We start from the raw sequence: 17384 nt of genomic DNA on the forward strand, positions 1-17384 counted from the left end.
ATCATGTCAGGTCACATCGACGAAGACCGATTTGAATTTATTTCTATTGGGACTCAGAGCCCAAAAGTACTTGAAAGATGACATCTGGCTTACCACATACAAATGTCTATGCACTACAACATGGAATCTCATGCAACCATCCAGGTCCTTCCTTCCAAATTCCCATAGTAACTCAACCTTTAGTGGTAATTGTCTATTAATGGCCTTACTTGACTGGGCATATATTTTTTTAATCCAGTTGCCATATAGAAACCATATGGTTGAGATGTCTTTACACTTTACAAAGCATTGGTAAAATGAAAACAGAAATCATAGTCCCAGGCACAGGATTCGATTAGCCAAAGACTTCCTTCTCTACTTGGCGGACACTTGGGTGTCCTTCAGGATCACACTCAGATATATTCTCCTTTAGAGTGCTCTGAAAATATTTTTTTGCTTTCCTCTATCACTGTACTTATTACAAACCACTGAAAATTCATGTTCATTAATCTATCTTCTCCCTTAACCTTTGAATCTCTAGAGTAGGTTCCCAAAGTGAAGTCAGCAGATCCTCTGGGGTCCCTGGACCCTTTCAGGGGGATTTGTAAAGTGAAATCTATTTTCAAAATCATATCAAGACATTATTTGCCTTTTTCACTCTGTTGACATTTGCAATGATGATAGAAAGCACTGGTGTATAAAACTGCTAACATCTTAGCATAAGTTAAAACTGTGGCACCAAACCATATGTAGCACTATAGTCATATTCTTAACCACCTCACACTTGCAATAAAACAAAAACAAAAACAACACAAAACAAACAACAAACAAAAAAATACCAATTTTAAGTATGTCTTTTTAAAAACAATCATTGCTAATTTTATGAAATCTAAATCTCTGAATATACATCTTTAATATTCTATATGACAAAATGGATGCATGCAAAAAGCACTTTCACAGACTACCGAAGTCTGACCGTCTTGAGGAAAAGCACTTATGAGATAAATGTTTGAGTTGTAACCTGACATAGCTGCTCTCTTCATGAAATACCATTTTTACTTTAAAAAGCAACTGACAGACAAACGATGGTTATTCAGATTTAGGTGCCGTGCAGATATTTTTTAAACAATGAATGAAAGCAAGCCAAATCACTTCAAGGAAAACAATCAACAGTACTTATTGCCAATGATAAAATTCAAACATGCAGACAAGAATTGTAACCTGAAGAACAATTTGTATCTGTCACTGTGAACCTGACAGCTTCGTAATATGTAAAGACTTTTCTGATAAGCATGGTGGTGATATTAACAGTGGTGATTCCTTTTAAAATGTTTCATGAAATATGCTGACATATGGGAAATCTACATAACTCAGTGAAACAATACTTTCCAAATGACCAATGCATGATGTTACAAGATCATGCATGTAGTATATTGGTTAAAGATCTATCCAAAATGTAAGATTAACCAATGTATTTTAATGCAGCAGATTTTTAAATGTTCATTGATATGGTTTCAGATTCTACCTTGCAACTAACCTTTAATAAACTATTTGTCAAAGTTTTATTCAATATCAAAGAAGAATAGCACATTTATCTGAGAAGGCTAGTAAAATATTCTTCCTTTTTTTGCATCTAGTATCTGTGCAAGGCTGATTTTCTTCATAAATATTGAATTAACAATTAAATATTTTAAAATTTCTCACTTTAATTTCTAATGTGGTAAATACTGAGAGATGTAACTCACAAAAAATAAAAGTTCTTGTTTTTGTTTTTTTTTTATTTTTTGAGCAGAGTCTCTCTCTGTCACCCAGGCTGGAGTGCAGTGGTGTGATCTCAGCTCACCACAACCTCCACCTGCCAGATTCAAGTGATTTTCATGCCTCAGCCTCCCGAGTAGCTGGGACTACAGGTGTGTGCCACCACACCTAGCTATTTTTTTGTATTTTTAGTAGAGATGAGGTTTCACCATGTTGGCCAGGCTGGTCTCGAACTCCTGGCCTCAAGTGATCTGCCCGCCTCCCAAAGTGCTGTGATTATAGGCATGAGCCACCATGCCTCACAAGAGTTCTTGGAATCCTCAATAATTTTTGAGAGTAGAAATGGGTTCTTAGCTCAAAAAGTTTGAGAAACATTGCTATAGAAAGCAGCACTGTTCATCTTTCTGTCCAGAGTACCTGAGACTCGTGAGGTGCTTCATATGGGTTTATTTAATAGATGGATGAGTGATGAGTAAGTGAATATTGCCTATAATGCCAGAAGAATCTGGCACGTTAGAAAATATCTTGATATGCAATATGTGATAAATCAATTAAATTGCAATTTAATATTTCCCCCCTAGCTTTGTTTCTTGCCTTGTAACGCCTATTTCCAAATTAGGTAAGGAGACACACCACAGGTGATTAGTTGTTCAGCCATGATTAATCAACTAATTAAATCAAGTTGAGTTGGTGAGGGGGACGGGGAAACAGTTATTTCTCTATAAGTCCCTTCTCTGATAGCCAAACAATTCACTTTACTTCTTTCATTATCAATGTATACATTTTACAAGAATTTGTTTGGAATAGGATAGTTTTTAACATGTTTTGAAAATTTTTTTAAAGCTTGGTTGACCATTTTTTAATATTGTTTTATAATGATATTTTAAGGCATATTTAGTACCCACCTCAAAATTTCAAATGCCTCTTAATAGTGTGGAGAAGAGAGATGGATGGGCAGAAAAACTGGGAACTGAGGAGACAGTGAGTAGGGAAATCAAGTGTCAGCTAGATCAACCCATAGCCTAAGGACTCACAGAAACAAGAATAAAGTTTAAATTAAAAAAATAATAAACTCCAAACACTAAAGTTTTTTTTGTTTTTTTTTTTTGTGTTTACTTTTTATACTACTATTCTGCTTCCTTCAAGCCAAAGTCATCTCTTTTAAAAGAGAAAATATCTTCTTGATAACTCTGTACATGGGAAACAGCAGAAGCAATTTGGAATCCATGGTACATTTTTTTAGTCTCACTGAATAGAGGAGATAGTCTCTTGCAGGGAAGGAGCACCATTGAGTTGGCTGATGTAGTTAACATACGATACCCAAGAGCTAAAGCTCTCTAATTATTCCATAAAGCCTATTTTATCCATTGTAAAATGGATCTTGTCTCCCATTAGGCTGGTGCAAAAGTAATTGCGGCTTTTGCAGTACTTTAATGGCAAATACTGCAATTACTTTTGTACCACCCTAATGACTTCTCTGAAATAAGGATAACTTGTTCAATCAGTAGTATATCATCATTTCATTGGCAGAGTTTTAGTTTTTCTTTTTAGAATATAAAATAAGGGTACATCTTACCATTGATAGCATCTTAGATTCGATGAAATATAGTAACCTAGGAAGAAAATGTTTGATTCTATAGTTATATGGTGAGACCATATTCAGAAATGTGGTCTCTAATACCTTGTCTGTTTTCCTTTCCTGTCTCCTTGGGAAATAATGGACCCATCTAATGAGCAAGTAAGTTGATGTGTTTCAAGGCAAGGTAAGCAAGTTTGAGTGGCACTATTTGATCCCTAAGAACTTTAGAGTTTGGTAAAAAGCTTATACAAGCCCAAAGCAAAAAATAAAGGAAATTGTTTAGCTGAAGTATATAAATAAAATGTGATCACATAACAGAGATTTCTATAGAATGAGTCCATCCTAATTTTTATGCTTCAAAATATTAAACATTTCCTCAGCTTACAATTTAGGATATATATATATGTGTGTATATATATATATATATCTCGTAAATTTTAATGCAAACAATAGTATATGTAATTACCCTTTGCATTACCCTTCTCTTCTGAAGTGCCAAGGAAAATGTGTCCAAAAACATTTATGCCTACATCATTATATGTGCATTGGCTAAACAATCAAAAGTACTTCTGCAGATGCATGTATGAAAATTAAGAGCATTCCCACTTCCTCATTCAGTCAAGACAGTCATGCTGTTCTGGCAACAGATATGCATAATGGAAACAATATTGCTTTAAATAATCAAAATACACAGAGACACATTTTTCTGAGTGATTGGAAATAACCCTGACAAATGCTTAAATTTGGTAAATTATGAGCTAGCCAAGTTATGTTTGCATAAATATAATGAAAAGCATTTTAAAAAAATTTAGTAAGCATATAAAGCACGGCATTCTCTTGGTAATGATTTCTTTGACGGATAAACCAACAACCATGCAAGGCAAGTTTATGAAGGTGCCTCCTTGAGTGCTTTAGAATGTGTGTGTATGTGTGCATGTGTTTGTGTATATGTACACAAATATATGCACAAAAATAAAAAGTTTGCAAAAATTAGGTAAGTGGCAGAGATATTCTTACAACTAAAAAGAAAGAGAGAACAAGCGTAGGCATTTAAAATAGCTACTTATATTTGAAAAGAAGAACACAAGCTAAGTGCAATTGAATGCTTTGTTAATATGGTACATGGATAATTCATATTCCCCATACATAACTCTTGGATAACACAGAGATTACCTATTAGGTAAAAACATAATTATATTCTCTTCCAGCAAGCTAGATATCACACCTCAGCTGCACTCTTAAACAGGTATCTGTATGTAGTTGAAGAGGAGTTGGGGGTGGCTAATAAAAAAGTATTCGAATAGGGCAAAAATAATATTCTACTCACAGGTAATATGGTGCTATTTGTTATCAGATTGCTTTGGGTAGACCCGAGCACTGAGCATCCAACATGTGGATGCAACAACAACAACAACAATAATATACATTCAAGCAAAAGCCAAGGAAAGATATACATTCATTTAGGATTGTCCAGATTATCATGGTTTTTAAACTAAGCCTAATAAGGTAGGGAGACTGACCACTGAATTTGCTACATGGATAGCAAAGCTATTGTGAGAATTCTATAGCCTTTAAAAGTCACCAGAAGCCAAGGAACACATTTTTACGTGAAAGGATTATCATCAAGGCCTTTTCCTATGGGCAGGCCATACAAAACAAGAAATTTTCACATTCTCCTATGAGGATAGACTGTATTCAAAAAGATAAAATAGACCATGAACAGTGGGTGGAGTGGAGATGACATTCTTAGGGGAAAATTCCTTTAATTCCTAAGCATGAATTGTAGGAAGAGCCTGATTGTGATTTATGGCCTTAGTCATCCTTTTTTTCCCCCAGATAATTGTACACTGTAATTTTTCTTTCTGATAATTAACCTTAGTCATCAAATTTTTCCCCATTAACCGCCACCCACCTTCACTTGAGGATGGGAAGTAACAGCTTGAGAGAAACCAGGATTACAACAGGCCTCTGGTTGGGTAAAATAGCGCGGCAGACCAAGTTAAATTTGTACTACTTTCCTTACCCTTTGAGGTAGTCCCTATTTCTTATCTTCTGTTCCTCCAATTTAGGGCTAAACCCCTAGAAAGCTTAATGCTTTGCTTTTGTTTCAATATTAAAATACATTAGAGCCATTTTTTATCACCCAGCTTATGACTTCTCTTCCTATGAAGAGAAATCTCTTCATGAAATTTCTCTCCTGAAAGTCATCAATGACTAAGTCATTGTGACAGGTAATGTTCTCATATTCCATCTTCCTTGTCTGTGTCTCCTCCTTATTGCCTGATCAGGCCTTGCTTCCAGAAACTCTCCACCCTTTCTTCCTTGCTTGGGACATTCTCAGTTTTCTTTTTAACTGTGTGACTGCAACTTCTGTCTCTTTCCTCTTTGCATTCTATGTGTGTGTGATCTAAAAGTTTGTTCCTTAGCCCTTTTCTCACCTGTTCTCTCTTTTCGTTGACAATCTCACCTATCCTTTGGGTCTTGTCTGCAGAGGATGCCCACAGCTCTGCTGTTAGCCCTGCGTCTCCTCAGTGATAAATACAGGTTTCCACCTGCACACTGCTCTTCTCTGGAAAGACAAGCTCTGGCACCTAAAACACTCATTACGTCCAAATTGGATTCGATATCTTCCCTCTCACATTTACATCCCCTCCTATGTTTCCTATTTTTTCAAAAATGTCATCACCAAGGTTTGAAACCTTAAAGTCAAGTATGACAGCTTTCCTGTCTCTCTGCAATAATATGCAAAACCCTGTCAATTTCTCCTCTAAGGTTTCTTGACCATTTATATCCTCTTTTCCATCCCTTTCTAAAAAATTTTTTTTTTATTTTTTTGTTTTTATTTTTATTATTATTTTTTGAAACGGAGTCTTGTTCTGTCACCAGGCTGGAGTGCAGTGACGTGATCCCCATTCACTGCAATCTCTACCTCCCTGGTTCAAGTGATTCTCCTGCCTCAGCCTCCCAAGTAGCTGGGACTACAGGCATGCATGACCACGCCCAGCTAATTTTTGTATTTTTAGTAGAGACTATGTTGGCCAGGATGGTCTCGATCTCTTGACCTCGTGATCTGCCCGCCTTGGCCTCCTAAAGTGCTGGGATTACAGGCATGAGCCACCGCGCCTGGCCCCAAAATTTTTGTTTTTAAAGATAAGGTCTTGCTCTGTCTCTTAGGCTGGAGTGCATATAGCTCACATGATCACAGCTCACTGCAATCTCGAACTCCTGGGCTCAAGCGATCCTCCTGCTTCAGCCTCCTGAATATCTGAGACTACCACCATGTTTATCTAACCTTTTAAATTTTTTATAGAGGTGGAATCTTGCTGTTGCCTAGGCCGGTCTCAAACTCCTGGCCTCAAGCGATCCTCCCATCGCAGCCTCCCAAAGTGCTGGGATTATAGGTGTGAGCCACTGCGCCCAGCCCTTCACTTCTTTTCTATAGGCTGGCTTCCTGCTGTTCTTTCACAGGCTGACCTGGCTACAGGAATTTTGCCGTTTAAGAGCTGCTCCCAGCCGGGCGCATGGCTCACGCCTGTAATCCCAGCACTTTGGGAGGCAGAGATGGGCAGATCACCTGAGGTCAGGGGTTCGAGACCAGTCTGGCCAACATGGTGAAACCCCGTCTCCACTAAAAACACAAAAATTAGCCTGGCATGGTGATGCACACCTGTAGGCTTTTCTGCATCCAAACAACATTATACATTGCTGCCAGAAAAATAATACACAGGGCTGGGCGTGGTGGCTCACGCCTATAATCCCAGCACCTTAGGAGGCCAAGGCAGGTAGATCACAAGGTCAGGAGTTCAAGACCAGCCTGGCCAATACTAAAAATACAAAAATTAGTGGGGCATGGTGGCGGATGCCTGTAATCCCAGCTACTTGGGAGGATGAGGCAGAGAACTGCTTGAACCCGAGAGGTGGAGGTTGCAGTGAGCCGAGATCGCACCACTGCATTCCAGCCTGGGCGACAGAGCGGGACTCTGTCTCAATAAATAAATAAATAAATAAATAAATAAATAAATAAATAAAATTAAAAAAAACAACACAGTTTTGTTCATGTTTATGTGCATTCCCATATCTACATGCATTTGCTTCAGACATTTGCTTTGCCAGTATTTTTCTTTTTCTGCAGAAGTGTCTTTTTCTGTCATCATCCTCGTTTCCTCTCTTCAGTACCCCTATGTCATCCAGTATTTGAGTTTAACAGTTTTGTCTTTCCATTAGATGATGAATTCCTTAAGTAAAAGGCCTGATATGTTTATCTTCAAATCCCCCACATACACTCCAGTGCCTGACATAAAGTAGCTCCTCAAGATATCTTTGGTTTTGAATTCAGGTGAGTTTCATTCCTTTGTTTAAAAATCTTCAACATTCTCTATTTGCCACATGTTACAAACTGTTTTACCTGGTCAACAAGACCCTTAGACTTGGGATCTGGGAAAGGTGGGGAAGAGGAAAGCAGAGAAAGTGGATCAAAGAAGAAGGAAATTGGAAGCAGCAGCAAATGGCAGGCTGGAAGTATTCTGAGACCATTTTTGTGTTGTTCCTTTTCCTACTGATTACTATCTGGTCCTTGAAGGCCCAGACATCCACATACCACTACCACTAATCTCTCCAGGAATCTCAATGCTCAGCGCCCCTGTTAGACCATATCCAGGCCCGCCGCTCCCAGGGGATGCCCTGTGTCCACTGGCAGCCACTTAGTGACTGATGTGCTATGCTCTGTCTTGAGGCAGGAAAACCGGACTAGCCAGCTAAGCCTAAGAATGCACCTATCCTAAATGCTAATGGTAATTCCAGACGCATTAAGCAGACAGTCAGACCTTTAGGGCCTTCGCTTTTTGCCAAGTAATGCACAGGTATTAGATTTAACTGGTTTTTAGGAGATGGCTGCCCTGAATTTGGTGTTTCACCCAGGTGGTATGAGCCAACAGAAATCTGGGTTGTGTAAGAGGGGAAGTATGATGATGAAGGGAGGCCTAAGCATCCCCATACAGGCTTGTGTCATGTAGTTAAATAAATACATTTACTGTTACCAGCAAGGCCAAAGATGAGCAGGGGGAAGGGGTAGCTCCAGAGAGATGATGGGTTTTTCCTTAAAGACTAAGCTCTTTTGTGGCTTATTGGCCTCCTTTACTTCATATGCAGATATCTGCCCCACACTTCCTTCCTTAGTGTAGAATACAAGAGCACTAAACTAAAAATAAAACAAACAAACAAAAAAACCCATTACTTTTGGTGGGCTGATATTGGAAAATGTAAACTTAGAGACTGTTAGGTAATCCTAAGTCCAGACTCATTACTCATTTAACCTTGGCACAAGTTAATGTTTAAGTGAAACTTTATAGTAACCAGTTTCCATTTCTTCATTCTCCTTACATTTTTTTACCCATTTTCATTGTAAATTGTTTTACATTATTTTGCTCTTCCTTTTCTTCGGTACGAGAATAAAGTTGTTTTTATCTCTGTGTCATTTCCACCCTTTCCTATACTTACTCTCCCAGGAGATGATCTCACCAATGTCCACACTGGACTAAAGGCATCTGGCACATACTCTCATAACTTTCCTCGCCTCCACCTCAGATTTCCTGACACCATCCTCTTTTCCTGTCCTTCTCTCTTGGAATAAGACAACAACAACAACAACAGAAAACAAAAACTCTCTAGCTAGCATAACTACCTGGATTCTCCCCAACTCCTGTTCCATTAATCACACATTTCCCCTAACAACTCCAATTGCCCCTGCTCCACTAATTTCTTCCCTTCTGCAAACATGCTCAAATCTCCACTTGCCTAAAACTTTTCTTGCTTACTTCTCCCGCTTCACTTTCTGGGTACAGATTCCTCACATTTGCTATCTTCAATTATTCTCCCCTTCATTCTTCTCATGCCCTTGAAATATGTCTTCTGTGGAATACATATTTCAGCCCACAAATCTGAGGAAACAGTTTTTGTTGACCTAATCATTGCTGACTCACTAGCTGCTTTCATTCCTTCTATGGTTCTCACGCTGTATTAATCAGCGCGACTGACCATCCTGAACTACCCCAGTGTGTTGTGCTTCTACACTGGGTTACATGCTTTCTTCATCTCTGTAGCTAGAGTGTTCTCAGGTTTCCTGAAAACTTTCTAGTTGCAGAATAAATTCTCTACTTTCTTCTTTACAAATGTATTATCTTTCTCTCCTATCCCTTAGTAGCTTCATGAAATTACTTGCATCATCTGTGAATATGGTTCCTTTCATATATTACCATAACCCCATTCGAATTCATTTCTTATAGGCAAAAGCCCTTAAGATGTTTTTTAACTCTCCTTGGTAAAGATACCAGTAATCCATATAACAAACATTTTTTAATATTTTGGTCCCAGCAAGATGGTGTTTTCTTAATTCATACATATTTTGGAAATTTGTTTTTGTTTTTGTTTTTGTTTTGTTTCCTAATCATGTGTGTCTGACCATGACAGAGCCATAAGGAAAAGTTGTTTGAGCTCAGGGTACTTGCAATTCATAGTTGTTCTCTGAAAACCACTGTTCCGAAATTACTGTGTTGTACATCATGAAGATACCCTGGAGTTCTTTCACCATCCTGGATTTTCTTCTTCCTTCTTGCATACTTGTGATATGTAGCATGAGAAGGTTATGACTACTCTGAAAGTGAAGTGGAAGCTTAGGTGGTATGTATGAGTGTTTTTATTGTCACCTTCCATCTTTGTACATGTACATTGGCAGAGTTTTTAGAAAGAAGGGGTGATGCTGTCTAGCTGGTGTTTCTCAGCTGGTCATACTGAAAACACGTAGGTAGATGCCTGCCTACTTCTGGTCAGACCCAATGGTGTAAAGTGCCCCATATCCACCTACATGTTGTGTTCACTTTTTTTCCTTGAGAAATGACTATTCTTACAGATACAGGCTTTCAGGGAAAGGTATGACAGCCTTCCTCTTCAATATATTCTTATAAAACTTTTGGGCTTGCCTAATAGACTCTTTCACATATCCATTAAATTTCCATTCAACCCTCAAGACAGAGGTAGCTTCCTTCATCTTACACAAGAATAGGGTTGAAAGAATATCAGAGAGTCCCAGAAGGACCATGAAAACTGTATTTATGGAAGGCCATAGATTCAAGTTTCTGTAATGTGGGCTTTCCCCCAAGGTAATGACTGCTAAAAACATCTATGTCCCAGGGAACTGACGTAGGTTCCTTCCTGAGACAATTGCTGGGAGAAAAGAGATAGCCAATGCAGAGACTGTATCTATCTGGCTTACTATAGTACATCCTCTGCTTTGCAGTGTCTAACAGAAATGGGTGCTCCATAAATATTTGTAGAACTGAAAAGCATTGAAATGTTGGCAAGAAAACAGACAGCATTGATAGTAGTACCAGATTTGGGGAACTTGGGCAAATTCCTTATTTTTTTTAATACCGTTTCCTTAATAAATTATCAGATGTTCCTGGTGTAGTGATTTAGGCAGACTTTTTCCCCTAGGGTGTTGTCCAGGTAGTTGGGAATTTGGTTGAAGCTGATCTCTGAAAAGATTCAGTGGTCAGAATGGAAAATCTCACCACAGGACATTTTAGGATTAGGTACTCTCACAAAGAAATCAGTTCTACTGAAGCTTCTGGACCCAGCCAATGCTGACTACAAGATACTAGATTCGACAGACAAGTAGGCAATACAGCTGTGTCTCTCCCTTTGTTCCTCCATGGGATTTAATCATAAACTTATATTGTTTGAATACAGTTTCACTAATTATGAAATATGATCAGTTTGGACAATTACATGAAATGTCAAATAGAAATATCCCAGACCTGGCATCAATGGTTATAAATCAGTGTTCTAGTAATGTTTAATGTACCCTCAACACTTTTTCAGAAACCAAAAACATTTTATTTTAATCAAAAAGAAAACAAGGTATGCCACCGATGAAAATGACATACATATTTTTGTGCTTATTATTCAAAGAAAGGAGAAACATCTGAAATCTGTTTGCTAACTACAGTATAATACAAATTAGCCTGCAGGCACCGTGTGTGCCGTACCCTGTCTGCTTGCCAGCCCTGCTTAGTCCCAACGTATTAATGAGCAAGTGCAAGTATTTGAACAATCAGCATTTCTGCATTTGCATGCAAACTCTCATGCTGTGTAATTATACACAGAGCTGGCACTCAAATTAATTAAAGCTGATTTTTCTGTGACTGCAAACTGGTCATATCTTCAGCTTTGCCTTCCTATGAAGTCATCACTCTACATTCAACGTGACACTCTGTCCCCAGCATTCTTAGTAGTGCTAATGTTCGACAATTGCGAACCCGGCAATATTTTAGAGAGCAGCTGACAATGGCTGGGTGTTCTTATGCTTTTCCTCTCCTATCTTTCCCCCTTCTGGAGTATACAGAACAGCTTTTGAACACTTGCTTTGTAATTATCTCAAATACTAATGCAAACAAATTACATATATTGTTTCAGTGGGTTCCCTCCCCTCTTTTATGACACCACCCACTTGATTAGAGCTTACAAACAATTCATCAAACTTTAAAAATTTGTTTATTTGATGCCAAGAAACAATTAGTTGTGATGGTTTTGGTCTTAATTTTGAAAAGGCTTTAACAAATGATGTTTTATTTTAAGAGACAAAGATCTTATAATTCAAAATCAGGGAGATTAGGAAAGAAAGAAGCAGCAATGACTGCTAGATTCGATTAAGACTTTTTGAATCCTTATCAAACATAATGGACTTGAAACGGAGACTAATATTTGCCAGAGAGATCCGTAAATGTTAACTTCTAGGACAGAAGGCTTTCCTCAACTCTTCCACAATAAAGCCATCTCCTTTGGTTTCTCCGTTCCTCTGAAGGAAATCTTCCTGTGACAATTCTTTTGAAAAGACATCTTCAGAGCAATTAAGATGTCATTATGATTCTCTTTTCATAAATTTAAATCTCTGAATAAAGGTGGCTACTAAAACAACATCATGTAGGGCCTCGGGAGATGAGCTGCTTTGACATTTTCCTCTGAAATCACCCGTTACCACACAAGCACAGCTCACCATCTTCCTCATTTCTCTGCATTTCATTAGCCAGAAACTGTACCGACAGCTATTGCAGGGGCTGGCTATCTCTTTTTAGAGCAGGCACCAGACAATTCTATCCCTCAAGTTCAAGATCCTGAAATACACTGGCAAGATTGCCCTAGTAATCTACATTTGAAAGGGAAGATGGAGTAGTAGGGGATTTCTTTATACTCTGACTTTAATGATCAAACAAAGAGATATAATTGCCCTTACCTTATCAGTTGTAATGCTGGATCCACATAGAACACAGTTATCAAGCTCTCTTCAAATTCCAACTGGCAAACAAGTGGGAAAAGAGTATTGAGCCTTTTCCAGAGAGGCTCCTGGGGAAATCACAGTCACAACACTATTAAGATCCCAAGCCTGCCCTTCTGTGTTTCGTCAGGAATTTCCTAAGCAGACAGGTGTCATATTGGCATGAATTTTGTTGCCAGGTACATTTTAAAAGTTGGGTGTGGCTGTGATCAGGTAGCCAGTTCCACCTGTCTCTAAACCCTCATAACCTCCATTGCTTTCAATATTTTGCTCAAGTACCCAGTGACTTCATGATTTACCCACGCACTGGGCCCGACTAACTGAGGTGTGGGAACAGTATCGAGTTAAGCAGCACCGTCATTGTAGTACACAATGCTCACTGCTACTGGCAAATACCTATTTGCTGAATCAGGATTGGGCTGCAGTGAGCAGGACTGGGCTGTTCTACAGCTTTCTGTTTGTTTCCTTTTTAGAATCACCCTCTTGTAATTAAATCTAACCATTTAGCAAAAATGGGCTCTTTTTATGTTCCTGTCTTAAAAATATAGCTTTATTTAAACATAGAGAATGACTGTATTTTCACCTTTTCTAAAGCAACTGTTTGCAAAACAAAAGGCAGAGGAAAATAAAATCAGAGTTCCTCAAACAATCAAAATGAATATCGCTGTGTATGTTGTATGTTGTACATTTTGCTTTTAAATTTTCTAATAGCAAACCAAATACATGTGTTAGTTATGATCCTTTTACTTCTTCTAAAGAGAAAAGGATAATAGGAGAAGCTTTCTGTAAACTTATTAAGGAAAGGAAATCATTTTTGCTCCCTAAGGAGCAGTAGACAGTTAATTTATTTTATTGTTGATTGTGGTATTAAAAAAAAGTTGGTTGGCTACATATCTCTTTATAGTCATGTATGTAAATGGAATTCAGGCATTGAAGAAGCAAGACCAGATTTTAGAAACATGCCAAAATTATATGTATTATTTGTCATGCAAGTATAACATGATCAAAACAAAGTATAAAAAATATAGGGCTAAATAGATGGAAAGGTCATGCATTTGACTTGTAATTTCAACCCATTTTGTCAATGTACTGTACTCTAGAGGTGGGATTTTAATTTTCTCAGACCCCTTGATTCCTTAATGACATTTAAATCAAGCAAACTGTGCTATTTTTAGATTGATTTGGTCTCAAATATCAAAGTTTCATCCAATATCTTACCCAAGCAAAAATTTCTTACAAAATATTGCCTTTGCTTCAACTTGCCCATCACATCTGGCACAAGATTGACATGTAATGAGTTCAATAAATATTTGCTCAGTACATGTTTAGAGGTACATTTATAACTACATATATGGAAATTATAAATTATATAAATCAACTAACCTACAAACTCTTGAAGGCTTCTTTCATATATAGGATGTATACATGGTATGCACATACATGTGAGCAGTAATCATTGGCCAAGTAAATTAAAATTAAATAAGTTGAAGATAATACATTACTACCTCTAAGACAATCTAGTTTCATTTTAAACGAGAACTTCCTTATTTTTGACCAATACCTTCCTGAATTTTCTATTCTTTGGTATGAGCTTTTTCTAAAGCTTCTGAGGATAAATTTAATCCTTATTCCACATGAAAGTTATTCAACTATTTGAAAAATGGCTATCATTTTTCTCTACGTCTCTTCTTTCTTCAGACTGAACATTCCTTTAATCATTATAACATGATATGGCTTTTAATGCCTATCACCATATTGGAGAGATTCCAGTTTGTCCATGCCTTTCCTAAATGTGGCAGTCAGAACTGAATGCATTATTTGAAATGTGGTCTAATTATGCAAAATACATGGATACTGATGCCTGCCTTGTTCTGCACTCTATTTCTAATAATTTAGAATTCTGTGGAGGCAGGAAATGCACTCTGAGGAGGGGCTGGCATCATTATTATTCTTAGTGCTTGAACTTTTACAAAACTAAAACATCTAAAAACAACTAAATCTTTTTCATACCAAATTCTGTTTAATCAAACCTCTTACAACTTTTTCCATCCATTCTAGAGTTTATCTCTGGTACTGGCTCATTGTTCTAATTATTTGGGATATTTGGATTCCTGATTTTGCTATCCAATGTCTTGGTTACCACATTTCATTTTGTGTTATTCTTTAAAAGACATCTGAGCGGCTACTATGGGTCAGGCAATGATCATACCAAGGGCAAGATGACAGGTCCCTTTCCTGAAAAAGCACACAGCCTGGCAAGGAGCCTGACAATATCATTATTATGCCTTCCATGCTTTCCTTCAAATCACTGGCAAAAAAAGTGCTAGTGCATATCTCAGAGACCTCTCTTCAGATTGGCAACAATCAATCAACCCTAGATAATGAGAATAAAACAACTCCTATCATTTTTATTGAGCACTTAGTTAATAAGGAGTAAAGAGCACTTTATGTAAATTATGTCACAAGAAACACAGTATCCTTATGACATAGATAATTTTAATCCTTATTACAGTTTAGGGAATTATGGTTCAGGAAGCTTATGCAACTTTCAAAAATTTTCATGGTTGATAAGGTGCAGGGCTTCAATTTGAAACCCTAAGGCTGTCTGACTCCAAAGTTCATTCTTAATCACTTTTAAAGAGATAATTCTGCCATTTTGGAAACTTCCTAACCATATTCTAAAGTATCTCTAACTTATCTTCTAGGAACATATGAGTATTTCGATTAAAGTACTTGCAAAAATCCAGTTATATTCTCTTTTGAAGAGAAAACATAAATTAGTTTACTTGTGGCTGCTTTGTTCTTAGCGACCCCATGCTGATTCTTAATAGTCAGTGCCATTTTTCAACAGGCTCACTTTTATTTTAATGATTGTCTACAGTTTGCTAGAGACTGATATCAAACTCATTGGTTTGTTCTGAAGTTCTGCAGTTCTCAGAATCTTTCATTTCTGGTAAAATCGAGTTAACATCAACTCCTCTCTATTTTTTGTTTTGTTTTGTTTTTTTGTTTTTGTTTTTGAGATGGAGTCTCACTCTGTCGCCCAGGCTGGAGTGCAGTGGTGTGATCTTGGCTCACTGCAAGCTCCACCTCCCGGGTTAACGCCGTTCTCCTGCCTCAGCCTCCCGAGTAGCTGGGACTACAGGCGCCCGCCACCACACTCGGCTAATTTTTTGTATTTTTAGTAGCGACGGGGTTTCACCGTGTTAGCCAGGATGGTCTCTATCTCCTGACCTTGTGATCCGCCCGCCTCAGCCTCCCAAAGTGCTGGGATTACAGGCGTGAGCCACCGTGCCTGGCCAACTCCTCTCTATTCTTGCCTCTGCCCCATTCTCCATGATATCTCAAACATAATTGTCAGAGTTTCCACAAGCACATCTGAAGTTCTTTCTTTCCTGAAAAACACTAGAATTTATTTATGTAGCTATCTGCTTCACCTTCTTGGGGTTCACTTCCTGCAATGGGAGTTACTAGAAGGAAAGAATGACTTGTTCTGTAAAAAGCTTTACACGGACAACACACTCTAAACATATTTGTTGAAAAAAAAATCTACATAGCCGAGAGGGAAAAAAAATTCTGCTATGCTGTTTTGTAAAAATGAAAAAAGATGACTATTTTTGCCTTCTTGGGAGGAGCAACACATATATCACTTATGAATAGCTCTTTTGTTGAGGAAAACAACTAGATAAATCTAGAGGAGACACTCAAGTTGAGAAAGTCTAGGTCCTTCTGGGTGTGGTCTGGTAAGCAGCACTGGATGGCGAGAGAGCTACATTTCTCTATAATAAATTACAAACAATTCGTCAGTCTGCAAAAGAAGACTTGGAAATGGGAAGAATGGAAGTGAGATACTGCCCAAGAACCTGGCAGAAAGCCCAGAACACAACAGAGGAATACAGCCAGGGAGGAATTTCAAGGAGCTCACACTTAATTCTTTTTTTTTTTTTTTGAAACAGAGTCTCACTCTGTTGCCCAGGCTGGAGTGTAGTGGCATAATCTCTCGGCTCACTGCAACCTCCGCCTCCCAGCTTCAAGTGATTCTCCTGCCTCAGCCTCCCGAGTAGCTGGGATTACTGGCACGCACCATCACATCCAGCTAATTTTTGCACTTTTAGTAGAGATGGGGTTTCACCATATTGGCCAGGCTGGTCTCTTAACACCTGACCTCAAGTGATCCACCCACCTTGGTCTCCCAAAGTGCTGGGATTATAGGCATGAGCCACCATACCCAGCCTCACACTCATTTCTCAAAACATAGCTGCCTCAGCCGTGTGCTAATCCAAGGGGTGACACAGAAATAGCAATATAAGGCAAGGTCCTTTCCTTCCAGACGGAAATATAGTCAATGACCCCAATTTAGTAAAATGAAAAGTATCTTTAGAAAAGAAAATAGTGTCTATTTGGTAATTTTTACTATTCCAGTGTGAGTGGGTATTAGAAAATGATAAAGTATTATTATTTATTAAAATGAATATATTTATGATTTATTAAAAATAATTTTTAAGATATTTGTATATCTTTTTATTACACAGAAAAGCCTAAGATTATTTTTGGTAGGTAAGCACAGAATGAAAGGACGGTATGTTATCAAGAGACTTTCAAGTCCCCACTTGTGAGAGATTTTCAGAAAGTTTATTTTACCCTATCTAGAAGAGACTGAATAATCAGTTTCATCTGAATTTTATAGGAATAACCAAAGAATTAATAGGAAATAAAAGATTTTTGAGACTTTTCCAGAAG

General features: G+C 37.9%; 1 protein-coding gene across 11 annotated transcripts in view; it reads right to left on the minus strand.

The window, feature by feature from the left end:
- Positions 1 to 17384, minus strand: part of ADGRL2 (adhesion G protein-coupled receptor L2) — a 682398-nt gene that overhangs the window by 279693 nt on the left and 385321 nt on the right. For 3 of the 11 annotated variants that reach the window (XM_054683981.1, XM_054683753.1, XM_054683518.1), the window contains exon 2: positions 12603 to 12664. The exons of the other annotated variants lie outside the window; for them this stretch is intronic. The gene's annotated coding sequence lies outside the window, so the exon portion shown is untranslated. The remainder of the gene's footprint in view (positions 1 to 12602; positions 12665 to 17384) is intronic. 11 annotated transcript variants of the gene reach the window in all.

This window comes from Pan troglodytes, chromosome 1 (assembly GCF_028858775.2).
Source record: "Pan troglodytes isolate AG18354 chromosome 1, NHGRI_mPanTro3-v2.0_pri, whole genome shotgun sequence".
NCBI lineage: Eukaryota > Metazoa > Chordata > Mammalia > Primates > Hominidae > Pan > Pan troglodytes.